The 15,784-nt window shown below is 73.5% G+C and overlaps 13 non-coding genes across 13 annotated transcripts; all 13 read right to left on the bottom strand.

Annotated features, from left to right (window-relative positions):
- Nucleotides 1–11: 11 nt before the first annotated feature.
- Nucleotides 12–130, bottom strand: LOC131494178 (5S ribosomal RNA). The gene has a single exon (XR_009253240.1). It is a non-coding gene; the product is annotated as a 5S ribosomal RNA (ribosomal RNA).
- Nucleotides 131–1,253: 1,123 nt separating this feature from the next.
- Nucleotides 1,254–1,372, bottom strand: LOC131494179 (5S ribosomal RNA). The gene has a single exon (XR_009253241.1). It is a non-coding gene; the product is annotated as a 5S ribosomal RNA (ribosomal RNA).
- Nucleotides 1,373–2,499: 1,127 nt separating this feature from the next.
- LOC131494180 (5S ribosomal RNA) lies at nucleotides 2,500–2,618 on the bottom strand. Its single transcript, XR_009253242.1, has one exon. It is a non-coding gene; the product is annotated as a 5S ribosomal RNA (ribosomal RNA).
- Nucleotides 2,619–3,749: 1,131 nt separating this feature from the next.
- LOC131494181 (5S ribosomal RNA) lies at nucleotides 3,750–3,868 on the bottom strand. The gene has a single exon (XR_009253243.1). It is a non-coding gene; the product is annotated as a 5S ribosomal RNA (ribosomal RNA).
- Nucleotides 3,869–4,999: 1,131 nt separating this feature from the next.
- LOC131494183 (5S ribosomal RNA) lies at nucleotides 5,000–5,118 on the bottom strand. Its single transcript, XR_009253245.1, has one exon. It is a non-coding gene; the product is annotated as a 5S ribosomal RNA (ribosomal RNA).
- Nucleotides 5,119–6,250: 1,132 nt separating this feature from the next.
- Nucleotides 6,251–6,369, bottom strand: LOC131494187 (5S ribosomal RNA). The gene has a single exon (XR_009253248.1). It is a non-coding gene; the product is annotated as a 5S ribosomal RNA (ribosomal RNA).
- A 1,120-nt stretch (nucleotides 6,370–7,489) lies between these two features.
- Nucleotides 7,490–7,608, bottom strand: LOC131494199 (5S ribosomal RNA). Its single transcript, XR_009253249.1, has one exon. It is a non-coding gene; the product is annotated as a 5S ribosomal RNA (ribosomal RNA).
- Nucleotides 7,609–8,739: 1,131 nt separating this feature from the next.
- On the bottom strand, nucleotides 8,740–8,858 carry LOC131494210 (5S ribosomal RNA). Its single transcript, XR_009253257.1, has one exon. It is a non-coding gene; the product is annotated as a 5S ribosomal RNA (ribosomal RNA).
- Nucleotides 8,859–9,989: 1,131 nt separating this feature from the next.
- Nucleotides 9,990–10,108, bottom strand: LOC131494223 (5S ribosomal RNA). Its single transcript, XR_009253268.1, has one exon. It is a non-coding gene; the product is annotated as a 5S ribosomal RNA (ribosomal RNA).
- A 1,130-nt stretch (nucleotides 10,109–11,238) lies between these two features.
- On the bottom strand, nucleotides 11,239–11,357 carry LOC131493730 (5S ribosomal RNA). The gene has a single exon (XR_009252824.1). It is a non-coding gene; the product is annotated as a 5S ribosomal RNA (ribosomal RNA).
- A 1,126-nt stretch (nucleotides 11,358–12,483) lies between these two features.
- LOC131493743 (5S ribosomal RNA) lies at nucleotides 12,484–12,602 on the bottom strand. Its single transcript, XR_009252835.1, has one exon. It is a non-coding gene; the product is annotated as a 5S ribosomal RNA (ribosomal RNA).
- Nucleotides 12,603–13,726: 1,124 nt separating this feature from the next.
- Nucleotides 13,727–13,845, bottom strand: LOC131493755 (5S ribosomal RNA). Its single transcript, XR_009252842.1, has one exon. It is a non-coding gene; the product is annotated as a 5S ribosomal RNA (ribosomal RNA).
- Nucleotides 13,846–14,965: 1,120 nt separating this feature from the next.
- On the bottom strand, nucleotides 14,966–15,084 carry LOC131493767 (5S ribosomal RNA). Its single transcript, XR_009252852.1, has one exon. It is a non-coding gene; the product is annotated as a 5S ribosomal RNA (ribosomal RNA).
- Nucleotides 15,085–15,784: the final 700 nt, after the last annotated feature.

Below are 15,784 nucleotides of genomic sequence, written 5' to 3' on the forward strand. Positions count from 1 at the left end.
AAAAGCGAAAAAGCCTACAGCACCCGGTATTCCCAGGCGGTCTCCCATCCAAGTACTAACCAGGCCCGACCCTGCTTAGCTTCCGAGATCAGACGAGATCGGGCGCGTTCAGGGTGGTATGGCCGTAGACGCGGGCGGCTGGCGCTGGGCGCCTCAAGAGCCTGCTCCACGCGTCCCCAGCCCAGCGGGTGCGGCGCTTCACCCGTGCACGCGCCTGCCTGCCTGCCTGCCTGCCTGCCGCCGCCCTCCGCCGCGGGCCCCGGGCGGGTGGCGGAGGCCGCGCAAGAGGACCCTGGCAAGGCGCTGAGGCGCAAGCCCCGGCGTTCTCCGATCCCGGGACTCTTGCAGGCCGCTCCCGGCTTGGCCCCACGCCCGCCTCCGCTTCCATCCGGCACCGCACCGGACCGCACGTCACCGCACCAGGTCGGGCTACTCACTGGCAAGAGGGTGGAAGCGAGCGTGGGGCATCCGGCCGGCCGTGCCTTCCGGGGCCCGCCCCGCCGGGGTGTCGGCGCCTCCTCCCCAGCCCCAGGGCGAGCGCAGCCAGCCACCCGGCCTTCTCCTCCCGTCTGCCCCACCTGGTGCATACCCACCCCGGAGGCGCCAGCGCCCCCAGTGAACATCAACAGCCCGAGCCCGCTGCCCTAGCGGGGCCTCGCGAAATGCCAGGGACCCTGCCTGGGGATGAGGGCTCGAGGGAGGGGAGAGGTCCAGGACCCAGGGAGCCCAGGCGTGTGGCGGAGTGGGAGTCTGGGGTCTCGCGGCCCCGCCCGCCCGCTCCTGGTTCTCGCATCCACCCACCCAGCCCCCACCCTCCAGTCCCCGGGCGCCAGCCTCCGGTCCCGCCCTCACCGCACACCCCCCCACCCCTCCGTGCGGGTGCGGGTGCCGGTGTGGGTGGTGTCTCAGGAAAGGTGCAAAGCTGGGACGTGGCTTCCAGCCGGTGCAGTGGGATCTGGCCGGGTGCGGGGAGCGGGGAGCGTGCACCTCGTGAAGTGCCGGGTGGGGGGGGAGGGGGGGGGTTGTGTGCGGGCTTGGGGTGCGTGGCGGGGCGGGGCGGGGCGGGGCCGGGCCAGGCCAGGCCAGGCTGCTTTGCTGGCCCGGGAGGGGCAGAGGGATCCGTGGCTGGGATGTGTTTGGCCCCAGCAGCCGCGCTCCCTGGGGAGAGAGGGACCCAGGGAGGGAGGGGGGAGGGGCGGCGGGCGCCAAAGGAGAGGTCAAGGAGGCCAAAGGCCAAAGGCCAAAAGCGAAAAAGCCTACAGCACCCGGTATTCCCAGGCGGTCTCCCATCCAAGTACTAACCAGGCCCGACCCTGCTTAGCTTCCGAGATCAGACGAGATCGGGCGCGTTCAGGGTGGTATGGCCGTAGACGCGGGCGGCTGGCGCTGGGCGCCTCAAGAGCCTGCTCCACGCGTCCCCAGCCCAGCGGGTGCGGCGCTTCACCCGTGCACGCGCCTGCCTGCCTGCCTGCCTGCCGCCGCCCTCCGCCGCGGGCCCCGGGCGGGTGGCGGAGGCCGCGCAAGAGGACCCTGGCAAGGCGCTGAGGCGCAAGCCCCGGCGTTCTCCGATCCCGGGACTCTTGCAGGCCGCTCCCGGCTTGGCCCCACGCCCGCCTCCGCTTCCATCCGGCACCGCACCGGACCGCACGTCACCGCACCAGGTCGGGCTACTCACTGGCAAGAGGGTGGAAGCGAGCGTGGGGCATCCGGCCGGCCGTGCCTTCCGGGGCCCGCCCCGCCGGGGTGTCGGCGCCTCCTCCCCAGCCCCAGGGCGAGCGCAGCCAGCCACCCGGCCTTCTCCTCCCGTCTGCCCCACCTGGTGCATACCCACCCCGGAGGCGCCAGCGCCCCCAGTGAACATCAACAGCCCGAGCCCGCTGCCCTAGCGGGGCCTCGCGAAATGCCAGGGACCCTGCCTGGGGATGAGGGCTCGAGGGAGGGGAGAGGTCCAGGACCCAGGGAGCCCAGGCGTGTGGCGGAGTGGGAGTCTGGGGTCTCGCGGCCCCGCCCGCCCGCTCCTGGTTCTCGCATCCACCCACCCAGCCCCCACCCTCCAGTCCCCGGGCGCCAGCCTCCGGTCCCGCCCTCACCGCACACCCCCCCACCCCTCCGTGCGGGTGCGGGTGCCGGTGTGGGTGGTGTCTCAGGAAAGGTGCAAAGCTGGGACGTGGCTTCCAGCCGGTGCAGTGGGATCTGGCCGGGTGCGGGGAGCGGGGAGCGGGGAGCGTGCCCCTCGTGAAGTGCCGGGTGGGGGGGGAGGGGGGGGGTTGTGTGCGGGCTTGGGGTGCGTGGCGGGGCGGGGCGGGGCGGGGCCGGGCCAGGCCAGGCCAGGCTGCTTTGCTGGCCCGGGAGGGGCAGAGGGATCCGTGGCTGGGATGTGTTTGGCCCCAGCAGCCGCGCTCCCTGGGGAGAGAGGGACCCAGGGAGGGAGGGGGGGAGGGGCGGCGGGCGCCAAAGGAGAGGTCAAGGAGGCCAAAGGCCAAAGGCCAAAAGCGAAAAAGCCTACAGCACCCGGTATTCCCAGGCGGTCTCCCATCCAAGTACTAACCAGGCCCGACCCTGCTTAGCTTCCGAGATCAGACGAGATCGGGCGCGTTCAGGGTGGTATGGCCGTAGACGCGGGCGGCTGGCGCTGGGCGCCTCAAGAGCCTGCTCCACGCGTCCCCAGCCCAGCGGGTGCGGCGCTTCACCCGTGCACGCGCCTGCCTGCCTGCCTGCCTGCCTGCCGCCGCCCTCCGCCGCGGGCCCCGGGCGGGTGGCGGAGGCCGCGCAAGAGGACCCTGGCAAGGCGCTGAGGCGCAAGCCCCGGCGTTCTCCGATCCCGGGACTCTTGCAGGCCGCTCCCGGCTTGGCCCCACGCCCGCCTCCGCTTCCATCCGGCACCGCACCGGACCGCACGTCACCGCACCAGGTCGGGCTACTCACTGGCAAGAGGGTGGAAGCGAGCGTGGGGCATCCGGCCGGCCGTGCCTTCCGGGGCCCGCCCCGCCGGGGTGTCGGCGCCTCCTCCCCAGCCCCAGGGCGAGCGCAGCCAGCCACCCGGCCTTCTCCTCCCGTCTGCCCCACCTGGTGCATACCCACCCCGGAGGCGCCAGCGCCCCCAGTGAACATCAACAGCCCGAGCCCGCTGCCCTAGCGGGGCCTCGCGAAATGCCAGGGACCCTGCCTGGGGATGAGGGCTCGAGGGAGGGGAGAGGTCCAGGACCCAGGGAGCCCAGGCGTGTGGCGGAGTGGGAGTCTGGGGTCTCGCGGCCCCCGCCCGCCCGCTCCTGGTTCTGGCATCCACCCACCCAGCCCCCACCCTCCAGTCCCCGGGCGCCAGCCTCCGGTCCCGCCCTCACCGCACACCCCCCCACCCCTCCGTGCGGGTGCGGGTGCCGGTGTGGGTGGTGTCTCAGGAAAGGTGCAAAGCTGGGACGTGGCTTCCAGCCGGTGCAGTGGGATCTGGCCGGGTGCGGGGAGCGGGGAGCGGGGAGCGTGCCCCTCGTGAAGTGCCGGGTGGGGGGGGAGGGGGGGATTGTGTGCGGGCTTGGGGTGCGTGGCGGGGCGGGGCGGGGCGGGGCCGGGCCAGGCCAGGCCAGGCTGCTTTGCTGGCCCGGGAGGGGCAGAGGGATCCGTGGCTGGGATGTGTTTGGCCCCAGCAGCCGCGCTCCCTGGGGAGAGAGGGACCCAGGGAGGGAGGGGGGGAGGGGCGGCGGGCGCCAAAGGAGAGGTCAAGGAGGCCAAAGGCCAAAGGCCAAAAGCGAAAAAGCCTACAGCACCCGGTATTCCCAGGCGGTCTCCCATCCAAGTACTAACCAGGCCCGACCCTGCTTAGCTTCCGAGATCAGACGAGATCGGGCGCGTTCAGGGTGGTATGGCCGTAGACGCGGGCGGCTGGCGCTGGGCGCCTCAAGAGCCTGCTCCACGCGTCCCCAGCCCAGCGGGTGCGGCGCTTCACCCGTGCACGCACCTGCCTGCCTGCCTGCCTGCCTGCCGCCGCCCTCCGCCGCGGGCCCCGGGCGGGTGGCGGAGGCCGCGCAAGAGGACCCTGGCAAGGCGCTGAGGCGCAAGCCCCGGCGTTCTCCGATCCCGGGACTCTTGCAGGCCGCTCCCGGCTTGGCCCCACGCCCGCCTCCGCTTCCATCCGGCACCGCACCGGACCGCACGTCACCGCACCAGGTCGGGCTACTCACTGGCAAGAGGGTGGAAGCGAGCGTGGGGCATCCGGCCGGCCGTGCCTTCCGGGGCCCGCCCCGCCGGGGTGTCGGCGCCTCCTCCCCAGCCCCAGGGCGAGCGCAGCCAGCCACCCGGCCTTCTCCTCCCGTCTGCCCCACCTGGTGCATACCCACCCCGGAGGCGCCAGCGCCCCCAGTGAACATCAACAGCCCGAGCCCGCTGCCCTAGCGGGGCCTCGCGAAATGCCAGGGACCCTGCCTGGGGATGAGGGCTCGAGGGAGGGGAGAGGTCCAGGACCCAGGGAGCCCAGGCGTGTGGCGGAGTGGGAGTCTGGGGTCTCGCGGCCCCGCCCGCCCGCTCCTGGTTCTCGCATCCACCCACCCAGCCCCCACCCTCCAGTCCCCGGGCGCCAGCCTCCGGTCCCGCCCTCACCGCACACCCCCCCACCCCTCCGTGCGGGTGCGGGTGCCGGTGTGGGTGGTGTCTCAGGAAAGGTGCAAAGCTGGGACGTGGCTTCCAGCCGGTGCAGTGGGATCTGGCCGGGTGCGGGGAGCGGGGAGCGGGGAGCGTGCCCCTCGTGAAGTGCCGGGTGGGGGGGGAGGGGGGGGGTTGTGTGCGGGCTTGGGGTGCGTGGCGGGGCGGGGCGGGGCGGGGCCGGGCCAGGCCAGGCCAGGCTGCTTTGCTGGCCCGGGAGGGGCAGAGGGATCCGTGGCTGGGATGTGTTTGGCCCCAGCAGCCGCGCTCCCTGGGGAGAGAGGGACCCAGGGAGGGAGGGGGGGAGGGGCGGCGGGCGCCAAAGGAGAGGTCAAGGAGGCCAAAGGCCAAAGGCCAAAAGCGAAAAAGCCTACAGCACCCGGTATTCCCAGGCGGTCTCCCATCCAAGTACTAACCAGGCCCGACCCTGCTTAGCTTCCGAGATCAGACGAGATCGGGCGCGTTCAGGGTGGTATGGCCGTAGACGCGGGCGGCTGGCGCTGGGCGCCTCAAGAGCCTGCTCCACGCGTCCCCAGCCCAGCGGGTGCGGCGCTTCACCCGTGCACGCGCCTGCCTGCCTGCCTGCCTGCCTGCCGCCGCCCTCCGCCGCGGGCCCCGGGCGGGTGGCGGAGGCCGCGCAAGAGGACCCTGGCAAGGCGCTGAGGCGCAAGCCCCGGCGTTCTCCGATCCCGGGACTCTTGCAGGCCGCTCCCGGCTTGGCCCCACGCCCGCCTCCGCTTCCATCCGGCACCGCACCGGACCGCACGTCACCGCACCAGGTCGGGCTACTCACTGGCAAGAGGGTGGAAGCGAGCGTGGGGCATCCGGCCGGCCGTGCCTTCCGGGGCCCGCCCCGCCGGGGTGTCGGCGCCTCCTCCCCAGCCCCAGGGCGAGCGCAGCCAGCCACCCGGCCTTCTCCTCCCGTCTGCCCCACCTGGTGCATACCCACCCCGGAGGCGCCAGCGCCCCCAGTGAACATCAACAGCCCGAGCCCGCTGCCCTAGCGGGGCCTCGCGAAATGCCAGGGACCCTGCCTGGGGATGAGGGCTCGAGGGAGGGGAGAGGTCCAGGACCCAGGGAGCCCAGGCGTGTGGCGGAGTGGGAGTCTGGGGTCTCGCGGCCCCGCCCGCCCGCTCCTGGTTCTCGCATCCACCCACCCAGCCCCCACCCTCCAGTCCCCGGGCGCCAGCCTCCGGTCCCGCCCTCACCGCACACCCCCCCACCCCTCCGTGCGGGTGCGGGTGCCGGTGTGGGTGGTGTCTCAGGAAAGGTGCAAAGCTGGGACGTGGCTTCCAGCAGGTGCAGTGGGATCTGGCCGGGTGCGGGGAGCGGGGAGCGGGGAGCGTGCCCCTCGTGAAGTGCCGGGTGGGGGGGGAGGGGGGGGGGTTGTGTGCGGGCTTGGGGTGCGTGGCGGGGCGGGGCGGGGCGGGGCCGGGCCAGGCCAGGCCAGGCTGCTTTGCTGGCCCGGGAGGGGCAGAGGGATCCGTGGCTGGGATGTGTTTGGCCCCAGCAGCCGCGCTCCCTGGGGAGAGAGGGACCCAGGGAGGGAGGGGGGGAGGGGCGGCGGGCGCCAAAGGAGAGGTCAAGGAGGCCAAAGGCCAAAGGCCAAAAGCGAAAAAGCCTACAGCACCCGGTATTCCCAGGCGGTCTCCCATCCAAGTACTAACCAGGCCCGACCCTGCTTAGCTTCCGAGATCAGACGAGATCGGGCGCGTTCAGGGTGGTATGGCCGTAGACGCGGGCGGCTGGCGCTGGGCGCCTCAAGAGCCTGCTCCACGCGTCCCCAGCCCAGCGGGTGCGGCGCTTCACCCGTGCACGCGCCTGCCTGCCTGCCTGCCTGCCGCCGCCCTCCGCCGCGGGCCCCGGGCGGGTGGCGGAGGCCGCGCAAGAGGACCCTGGCAAGGCGCTGAGGCGCAAGCCCCGGCGTTCTCCGATCCCGGGACTCTTGCAGGCCGCTCCCGGCTTGGCCCCACGCCCGCCTCCGCTTCCATCCGGCACCGCACCGGACCGCACGTCACCGCACCAGGTCGGGCTACTCACTGGCAAGAGGGTGGAAGCGAGCGTGGGGCATCCGGCCGGCCGTGCCTTCCGGGGCCCGCCCCGCCGGGGTGTCGGCGCCTCCTCCCCAGCCCCAGGGCGAGCGCAGCCAGCCACCCGGCCTTCTCCTCCCGTCTGCCCCACCTGGTGCATACCCACCCCGGAGGCGCCAGCGCCCCCAGTGAACATCAACAGCCCGAGCCCGCTGCCCTAGCGGGGCCTCGCGAAATGCCAGGGACCCTGCCTGGGGATGAGGGCTCGAGGGAGGGGAGAGGTCCAGGACCCAGGGAGCCCAGGCGTGTGGCGGAGTGGGAGTCTGGGGTCTCGCGGCCCCGCCCGCCCGCTCCTGGTTCTCGCATCCACCCACCCAGCCCCCACCCTCCAGTCCCCGGGCGCCAGCCTCCGGTCCCGCCCTCAGGGCACACCCCCCCCACCCCTCCGTGCGGGTGCGGGTGCCGGTGTGGGTGGTGTCTCAGGAAAGGTGCAAAGCTGGGACGTGGCTTCCAGCCGGTGCAGTGGGATCTGGCCGGGTGCGGGGAGCGGGGAGCGTGCACCTCGTGAAGTGCCGGGTGGGGGGGGAGGGGGGGGGTTGTGTGCGGGCTTGGGGTGCGTGGCGGGGCGGGGCGGGGCGGGGCCGGGCCAGGCCAGGCCAGGCTGCTTTGCTGGCCCGGGAGGGGCAGAGGGATCCGTGGCTGGGATGTGTTTGGCCCCAGCAGCCGCGCTCCCTGGGGAGAGAGGGACCCAGGGAGGGAGGGGGGAGGGGCGGCGGGCGCCAAAGGAGAGGTCAAGGAGGCCAAAGGCCAAAGGCCAAAAGCGAAAAAGCCTACAGCACCCGGTATTCCCAGGCGGTCTCCCATCCAAGTACTAACCAGGCCCGACCCTGCTTAGCTTCCGAGATCAGACGAGATCGGGCGCGTTCAGGGTGGTATGGCCGTAGACGCGGGCGGCTGGCGCTGGGCGCCTCAAGAGCCTGCTCCACGCGTCCCCAGCCCAGCGGGTGCGGCGCTTCACCCGTGCACGCGCCTGCCTGCCTGCCTGCCTGCCTGCCGCCGCCCTCCGCCGCGGGCCCCGGGCGGGTGGCGGAGGCCGCGCAAGAGGACCCTGGCAAGGCGCTGAGGCGCAAGCCCCGGCGTTCTCCGATCCCGGGACTCTTGCAGGCCGCTCCCGGCTTGGCCCCACGCCCGCCTCCGCTTCCATCCGGCACCGCACCGGACCGCACGTCACCGCACCAGGTCGGGCTACTCACTGGCAAGAGGGTGGAAGCGAGCGTGGGGCATCCGGCCGGCCGTGCCTTCCGGGGCCCGCCCCGCCGGGGTGTCGGCGCCTCCTCCCCAGCCCCAGGGCGAGCGCAGCCAGCCACCCGGCCTTCTCCTCCCGTCTGCCCCACCTGGTGCATACCCACCCCGGAGGCGCCAGCGCCCCCAGTGAACATCAACAGCCCGAGCCCGCTGCCCTAGCGGGGCCTCGCGAAATGCCAGGGACCCTGCCTGGGGATGAGGGCTCGAGGGAGGGGAGAGGTCCAGGACCCAGGGAGCCCAGGCGTGTGGCGGAGTGGGAGTCTGGGGTCTCGCGGCCCCGCCCGCCCGCTCCTGGTTCTCGCATCCACCCACCCAGCCCCCACCCTCCAGTCCCCGGGCGCCAGCCTCCGGTCCCGCCCTCACCGCACACCCCCCCACCCCTCCGTGCGGGTGCGGGTGCCGGTGTGGGTGGTGTCTCAGGAAAGGTGCAAAGCTGGGACGTGGCTTCCAGCCGGTGCAGTGGGATCTGGCCGGGTGCGGGGAGCGGGGAGCGGGGAGCGTGCCCCTCGTGAAGTGCCGGGTGGGGGGGGAGGGGGGGGGTTGTGTGCGGGCTTGGGGTGCGTGGCGGGGCGGGGCGGGGCGGGGCCGGGCCAGGCCAGGCCAGGCTGCTTTGCTGGCCCGGGAGGGGCAGAGGGATCCGTGGCTGGGATGTGTTTGGCCCCAGCAGCCGCGCTCCCTGGGGAGAGAGGGACCCAGGGAGGGAGGGGGGGAGGGGCGGCGGGCGCCAAAGGAGAGGTCAAGGAGGCCAAAGGCCAAAGGCCAAAAGCGAAAAAGCCTACAGCACCCGGTATTCCCAGGCGGTCTCCCATCCAAGTACTAACCAGGCCCGACCCTGCTTAGCTTCCGAGATCAGACGAGATCGGGCGCGTTCAGGGTGGTATGGCCGTAGACGCGGGCGGCTGGCGCTGGGCGCCTCAAGAGCCTGCTCCACGCGTCCCCAGCCCAGCGGGTGCGGCGCTTCACCCGTGCACGCGCCTGCCTGCCTGCCTGCCTGCCTGCCGCCGCCCTCCGCCGCGGGCCCCGGGCGGGTGGCGGAGGCCGCGCAAGAGGACCCTGGCAAGGCGCTGAGGCGCAAGCCCCGGCGTTCTCCGATCCCGGGACTCTTGCAGGCCGCTCCCGGCTTGGCCCCACGCCCGCCTCCGCTTCCATCCGGCACCGCACCGGACCGCACGTCACCGCACCAGGTCGGGCTACTCACTGGCAAGAGGGTGGAAGCGAGCGTGGGGCATCCGGCCGGCCGTGCCTTCCGGGGCCCGCCCCGCCGGGGTGTCGGCGCCTCCTCCCCAGCCCCAGGGCGAGCGCAGCCAGCCACCCGGCCTTCTCCTCCCGTCTGCCCCACCTGGTGCATACCCACCCCGGAGGCGCCAGCGCCCCCAGTGAACATCAACAGCCCGAGCCCGCTGCCCTAGCGGGGCCTCGCGAAATGCCAGGGACCCTGCCTGGGGATGAGGGCTCGAGGGAGGGGAGAGGTCCAGGACCCAGGGAGCCCAGGCGTGTGGCGGAGTGGGAGTCTGGGGTCTCGCGGCCCCGCCCGCCCGCTCCTGGTTCTCGCATCCACCCACCCAGCCCCCACCCTCCAGTCCCCGGGCGCCAGCCTCCGGTCCCGCCCTCACCGCACACCCCCCCACCCCTCCGTGCGGGTGCGGGTGCCGGTGTGGGTGGTGTCTCAGGAAAGGTGCAAAGCTGGGACGTGGCTTCCAGCCGGTGCAGTGGGATCTGGCCGGGTGCGGGGAGCGGGGAGCGGGGAGCGTGCCCCTCGTGAAGTGCCGGGTGGGGGGGGAGGGGGGGGGGTGTGTGCGGGCTTGGGGTGCGTGGCGGGGCGGGGCGGGGCGGGGCCGGGCCAGGCCAGGCCAGGCTGCTTTGCTGGCCCGGGAGGGGCAGAGGGATCCGTGGCTGGGATGTGTTTGGCCCCAGCAGCCGCGCTCCCTGGGGAGAGAGGGACCCAGGGAGGGAGGGGGGGAGGGGCGGCGGGCGCCAAAGGAGAGGTCAAGGAGGCCAAAGGCCAAAGGCCAAAAGCGAAAAAGCCTACAGCACCCGGTATTCCCAGGCGGTCTCCCATCCAAGTACTAACCAGGCCCGACCCTGCTTAGCTTCCGAGATCAGACGAGATCGGGCGCGTTCAGGGTGGTATGGCCGTAGACGCGGGCGGCTGGCGCTGGGCGCCTCAAGAGCCTGCTCCACGCGTCCCCAGCCCAGCGGGTGCGGCGCTTCACCCGTGCACGCGCCTGCCTGCCTGCCTGCCTGCCTGCCGCCGCCCTCCGCCGCGGGCCCCGGGCGGGTGGCGGAGGCCGCGCAAGAGGACCCTGGCAAGGCGCTGAGGCGCAAGCCCCGGCGTTCTCCGATCCCGGGACTCTTGCAGGCCGCTCCCGGCTTGGCCCCACGCCCGCCTCCGCTTCCATCCGGCACCGCACCGGACCGCACGTCACCGCACCAGGTCGGGCTACTCACTGGCAAGAGGGTGGAAGCGAGCGTGGGGCATCCGGCCGGCCGTGCCTTCCGGGGCCCGCCCCGCCGGGGTGTCGGCGCCTCCTCCCCAGCCCCAGGGCGAGCGCAGCCAGCCACCCGGCCTTCTCCTCCCGTCTGCCCCACCTGGTGCATACCCACCCCGGAGGCGCCAGCGCCCCCAGTGAACATCAACAGCCCGAGCCCGCTGCCCTAGCGGGGCCTCGCGAAATGCCAGGGACCCTGCCTGGGGATGAGGGCTCGAGGGAGGGGAGAGGTCCAGGACCCAGGGAGCCCAGGCGTGTGGCGGAGTGGGAGTCTGGGGTCTCCGGGCCCCGCCCGCCCGCTCCTGGTTCTCGCATCCACCCACCCAGCCCCCACCCTCCAGTCCCCGGGCGCCAGCCTCCGGTCCCGCCCTCAACGCACACCCCCCCACCCCTCCGTGCGGGTGCGGGTGCCGGTGTGGGTGGTGTCTCAGGAAAGGTGCAAAGCTGGGACGTGGCTTCCAGCCGGTGCAGTGGGATCTGGCCGGGTGCGGGGAGCGGGGAGCGGGGAGCGTGCCCCTCGTGAAGTGCCGGGTGGGGGGGGAGGGGGGGATTGTGTGCGGGCTTGGGGTGCGTGGCGGGGCGGGGCGGGGCGGGGCCGGGCCAGGCCAGGCCAGGCTGCTTTGCTGGCCCGGGAGGGGCAGAGGGATCCGTGGCTGGGATGTGTTTGGCCCCAGCAGCCGGGCTCCCTGGGGAGAGAGGGACCCAGGGAGGGAGGGGGGGAGGGGCGGCGGGCGCCAAAGGAGAGGTCAAGGAGGCCAAAGGCCAAAGGCCAAAAGCGAAAAAGCCTACAGCACCCGGTATTCCCAGGCGGTCTCCCATCCAAGTACTAACCAGGCCCGACCCTGCTTAGCTTCCGAGATCAGACGAGATCGGGCGCGTTCAGGGTGGTATGGCCGTAGACGCGGGCGGCTGGCGCTGGGCGCCTCAAGAGCCTGCTCCACGCGTCCCCAGCCCAGCGGGTGCGGCGCTTCACCCGTGCACGCGCCTGCCTGCCTGCCTGCCTGCCGCCGCCCTCCGCCGCGGGCCCCGGGCGGGTGGCGGAGGCCGCGCAAGAGGACCCTGGCAAGGCGCTGAGGCGCAAGCCCCGGCGTTCTCCGATCCCGGGACTCTTGCAGGCCGCTCCCGGCTTGGCCCCACGCCCGCCTCCGCTTCCATCCGGCACCGCACCGGACCGCACGTCACCGCACCAGGTCGGGCTACTCACTGGCAAGAGGGTGGAAGCGAGCGTGGGGCATCCGGCCGGCCGTGCCTTCCGGGGCCCGCCCCGCCGGGGTGTCGGCGCCTCCTCCCCAGCCCCAGGGCGAGCGCAGCCAGCCACCCGGCCTTCTCCTCCCGTCTGCCCCACCTGGTGCATACCCACCCCGGAGGCGCCAGCGCCCCCAGTGAACATCAACAGCCCGAGCCCGCTGCCCTAGCGGGGCCTCGCGAAATGCCAGGGACCCTGCCTGGGGATGAGGGCTCGAGGGAGGGGAGAGGTCCAGGACCCAGGGAGCCCAGGCGTGTGGCGGAGTGGGAGTCTGGGGTCTCGCGGCCCCGCCCGCCCGCTCCTGGTTCTCGCATCCACCCACCCAGACCCCACCCTCCAGTCCCCGGGCGCCAGCCTCCGGTCCCGCCCTCACCGCACACCCCCCCACCCCTCCGTGCGGGTGCGGGTGCCGGTGTGGGTGGTGTCTCAGGAAAGGTGCAAAGCTGGGACGTGGCTTCCAGCCGGTGCAGTGGGATCTGGCCGGGTGCGGGGAGCGGGGAGCGGGGAGCGTGCCCCTCGTGAAGTGCCGGGTGGGGGGGGAGGGGGGGATTGTGTGCGGGCTTGGGGTGCGTGGCGGGGCGGGGCGGGGCGGGGCCGGGCCAGGCCAGGCCAGGCTGCTTTGCTGGCCCGGGAGGGGCAGAGGGATCCGTGGCTGGGATGTGTTTGGCCCCAGCAGCCGCGCTCCCTGGGGAGAGAGGGACCCAGGGAGGGAGGGGGGGAGGGGCGGCGGGCGCCAAAGGAGAGGTCAAGGAGGCCAAAGGCCAAAGGCCAAAAGCGAAAAAGCCTACAGCACCCGGTATTCCCAGGCGGTCTCCCATCCAAGTACTAACCAGGCCCGACCCTGCTTAGCTTCCGAGATCAGACGAGATCGGGCGCGTTCAGGGTGGTATGGCCGTAGACGCGGGCGGCTGGCGCTGGGCGCCTCAAGAGCCTGCTCCACGCGTCCCCAGCCCAGCGGGTGCGGCGCTTCACCCGTGCACGCACCTGCCTGCCTGCCTGCCTGCCTGCCGCCGCCCTCCGCCGCGGGCCCCGGGCGGGTGGTGGAGGCCGCGCAAGAGGACCCTGGCAAGGCGCTGAGGCGCAAGCCCCGGCGTTCTCCGATCCCGGGACTCTTGCAGGCCGCTCCCGGCTTGGCCCCACGCCCGCCTCCGCTTCCATCCGGCACCGCACCGGACCGCACGTCACCGCACCAGGTCGGGCTACTCACTGGCAAGAGGGTGGAAGCGAGCGTGGGGCATCCGGCCGGCCGTGCCTTCCGGGGCCCGCCCCGCCGGGGTGTCGGCGCCTCCTCCCCAGCCCCAGGGCGAGCGCAGCCAGCCACCCGGCCTTCTCCTCCCGTCTGCCCCACCTGGTGCATACCCACCCCGGAGGCGCCAGCGCCCCCAGTGAACATCAACAGCCCGAGCCCGCTGCCCTAGCGGGGCCTCGCGAAATGCCAGGGACCCTGCCTGGGGATGAGGGCTCGAGGGAGGGGAGAGGTCCAGGACCCAGGGAGCCCAGGCGTGTGGCGGAGTGGGAGTCTGGGGTCTCGCGGCCCCGCCCGCCCGCTCCTGGTTCTCGCATCCACCCACCCAGCCCCCACCCTCCAGTCCCCGGGCGCCAGCCTCCGGTCCCGCCCTCACCGCACACCCCCCCCACCCCTCCGTGCGGGTGCGGGTGCCGGTGTGGGTGGTGTCTCAGGAAAGGTGCAAAGCTGGGACGTGGCTTCCAGCCGGTGCAGTGGGATCTGGCCGGGTGCGGGGAGCGGGGAGCGTGCACCTCGTGAAGTGCCGGGTGGGGGGGGAGGGGGGGGGTTGTGTGCGGGCTTGGGGTGCGTGGCGGGGCGGGGCGGGGCGGGGCCGGGCCAGGCCAGGCCAGGCTGCTTTGCTGGCCCGGGAGGGGCAGAGGGATCCGTGGCTGGGATGTGTTTGGCCCCAGCAGCCGCGCTCCCTGGGGAGAGAGGGACCCAGGGAGGGAGGGGGGAGGGGCGGCGGGCGCCAAAGGAGAGGTCAAGGAGGCCAAAGGCCAAAGGCCAAAAGCGAAAAAGCCTACAGCACCCGGTATTCCCAGGCGGTCTCCCATCCAAGTACTAACCAGGCCCGACCCTGCTTAGCTTCCGAGATCAGACGAGATCGGGCGCGTTCAGGGTGGTATGGCCGTAGACGCGGGCGGCTGGCGCTGGGCGCCTCAAGAGCCTGCTCCACGCGTCCCCAGCCCAGCGGGTGCGGCGCTTCACCCGTGCACGCACCTGCCTGCCTGCCTGCCTGCCGCCGCCCTCCGCCGCGGGCCCCGGGCGGGTGGCGGAGGCCGCGCAAGAGGACCCTGGCAAGGCGCTGAGGCGCAAGCCCCGGCGTTCTCCGATCCCGGGACTCTTGCAGGCCGCTCCCGGCTTGGCCCCACGCCCGCCTCCGCTTCCATCCGGCACCGCACCGGACCGCACGTCACCGCACCAGGTCGGGCTACTCACTGGCAAGAGGGTGGAAGCGAGCGTGGGGCATCCGGCCGGCCGTGCCTTCCGGGGCCCGCCCCGCCGGGGTGTCGGCGCCTCCTCCCCAGCCCCAGGGCGAGCGCAGCCAGCCACCCGGCCTTCTCCTCCCGTCTGCCCCACCTGGTGCATACCCACCCCGGAGGCGCCAGCGCCCCCAGTGAACATCAACAGCCCGAGCCCGCTGCCCTAGCGGGGCCTCGCGAAATGCCAGGGACCCTGCCTGGGGATGAGGGCTCGAGGGAGGGGAGAGGTCCAGGACCCAGGGAGCCCAGGCGTGTGGCGGAGTGGGAGTCTGGGGTCTCGCGGCCCCGCCCGCCCGCTCCTGGTTCTCGCATCCACCCACCCAGCCCCCACCCTCCAGTCCCCGGGCGCCAGCCTCCGGTCCCGCCCTCACCGCACACCCCCCCCACCCCTCCGTGCGGGTGCGGGTGCCGGTGTGGGTGGTGTCTCAGGAAAGGTGCAAAGCTGGGACGTGGCTTCCAGCCGGTGCAGTGGGATCTGGCCGGGTGCGGGGAGCGGGGAGCGTGCCCCTCGTGAAGTGCCGGGTGGGGGGGGAGGGGGGGGGTTGTGTGCGGGCTTGGGGTGCGTGGCGGGGCGGGGCGGGGCGGGGCCGGGCCAGGCCAGGCCAGGCTGCTTTGCTGGCCCGGGAGGGGCAGAGGGATCCGTGGCTAGGATGTGTTTGGCCCCAGCAGCCGCGCTCCCTGGGGAGAGAGGGACCCAGGGAGGGAGGGGGGAGGGGCGGCGGGCGCCAAAGGAGAGGTCAAGGAGGCCAAAGGCCAAAGGCCAAAAGCGAAAAAGCCTACAGCACCCGGTATTCCCAGGCGGTCTCCCATCCAAGTACTAACCAGGCCCGACCCTGCTTAGCTTCCGAGATCAGACGAGATCGGGCGCGTTCAGGGTGGTATGGCCGTAGACGCGGGCGGCTGGCGCTGGGCGCCTCAAGAGCCTGCTCCACGCGTCCCCAGCCCAGCGGGTGCGGCGCTTCACCCGTGCACGCACCTGCCTGCCTGCCTGCCTGCCTGCCGCCGCCCTCCGCCGCGGGCCCCGGGCGGGTGGTGGAGGCCGCGCAAGAGGACCCTGGCAAGGCGCTGAGGCGCAAGCCCCGGCGTTCTCCGATCCCGGGACTCTTGCAGGCCGCTCCCGGCTTGGCCCCACGCCCGCCTCCGCTTCCATCCGGCACCGCACCGGACCGCACGTCACCGCACCAGGTCGGGCTACTCACTGGCAAGAGGGTGGAAGCGAGCGTGGGGCATCCGGCCGGCCGTGCCTTCCGGGGCCCGCCCCGCCGGGGTGTCGGCGCCTCCTCCCCAGCCCCAGGGCGAGCGCAGCCAGCCACCCGGCCTTCTCCTCCCGTCTGCCCCACCTGGTGCATACCCACCCCGGAGGCGCCAGCGCCCCCAGTGAACATCAACAGCCCGAGCCCGCTGCCCTAGCGGGGCCTCGCGAAATGCCAGGGACCCTGCCTGGGGATGAGGGCTCGAGGGAGGGGAGAGGTCCAGGACCCAGGGAGCCCAGGCGTGTGGCGGAGTGGGAGTCTGGGGTCTCGCGGCCCCGCCCGCCCGCTCCTGGTTCTCGCATCCACCCACCCAGCCCCCACCCTCCAGTCCCCGGGCGC

This window comes from Neofelis nebulosa, chromosome 13 (assembly GCF_028018385.1).
Source record: "Neofelis nebulosa isolate mNeoNeb1 chromosome 13, mNeoNeb1.pri, whole genome shotgun sequence".
Classification (NCBI taxonomy): domain Eukaryota; kingdom Metazoa; phylum Chordata; class Mammalia; order Carnivora; family Felidae; genus Neofelis; species Neofelis nebulosa.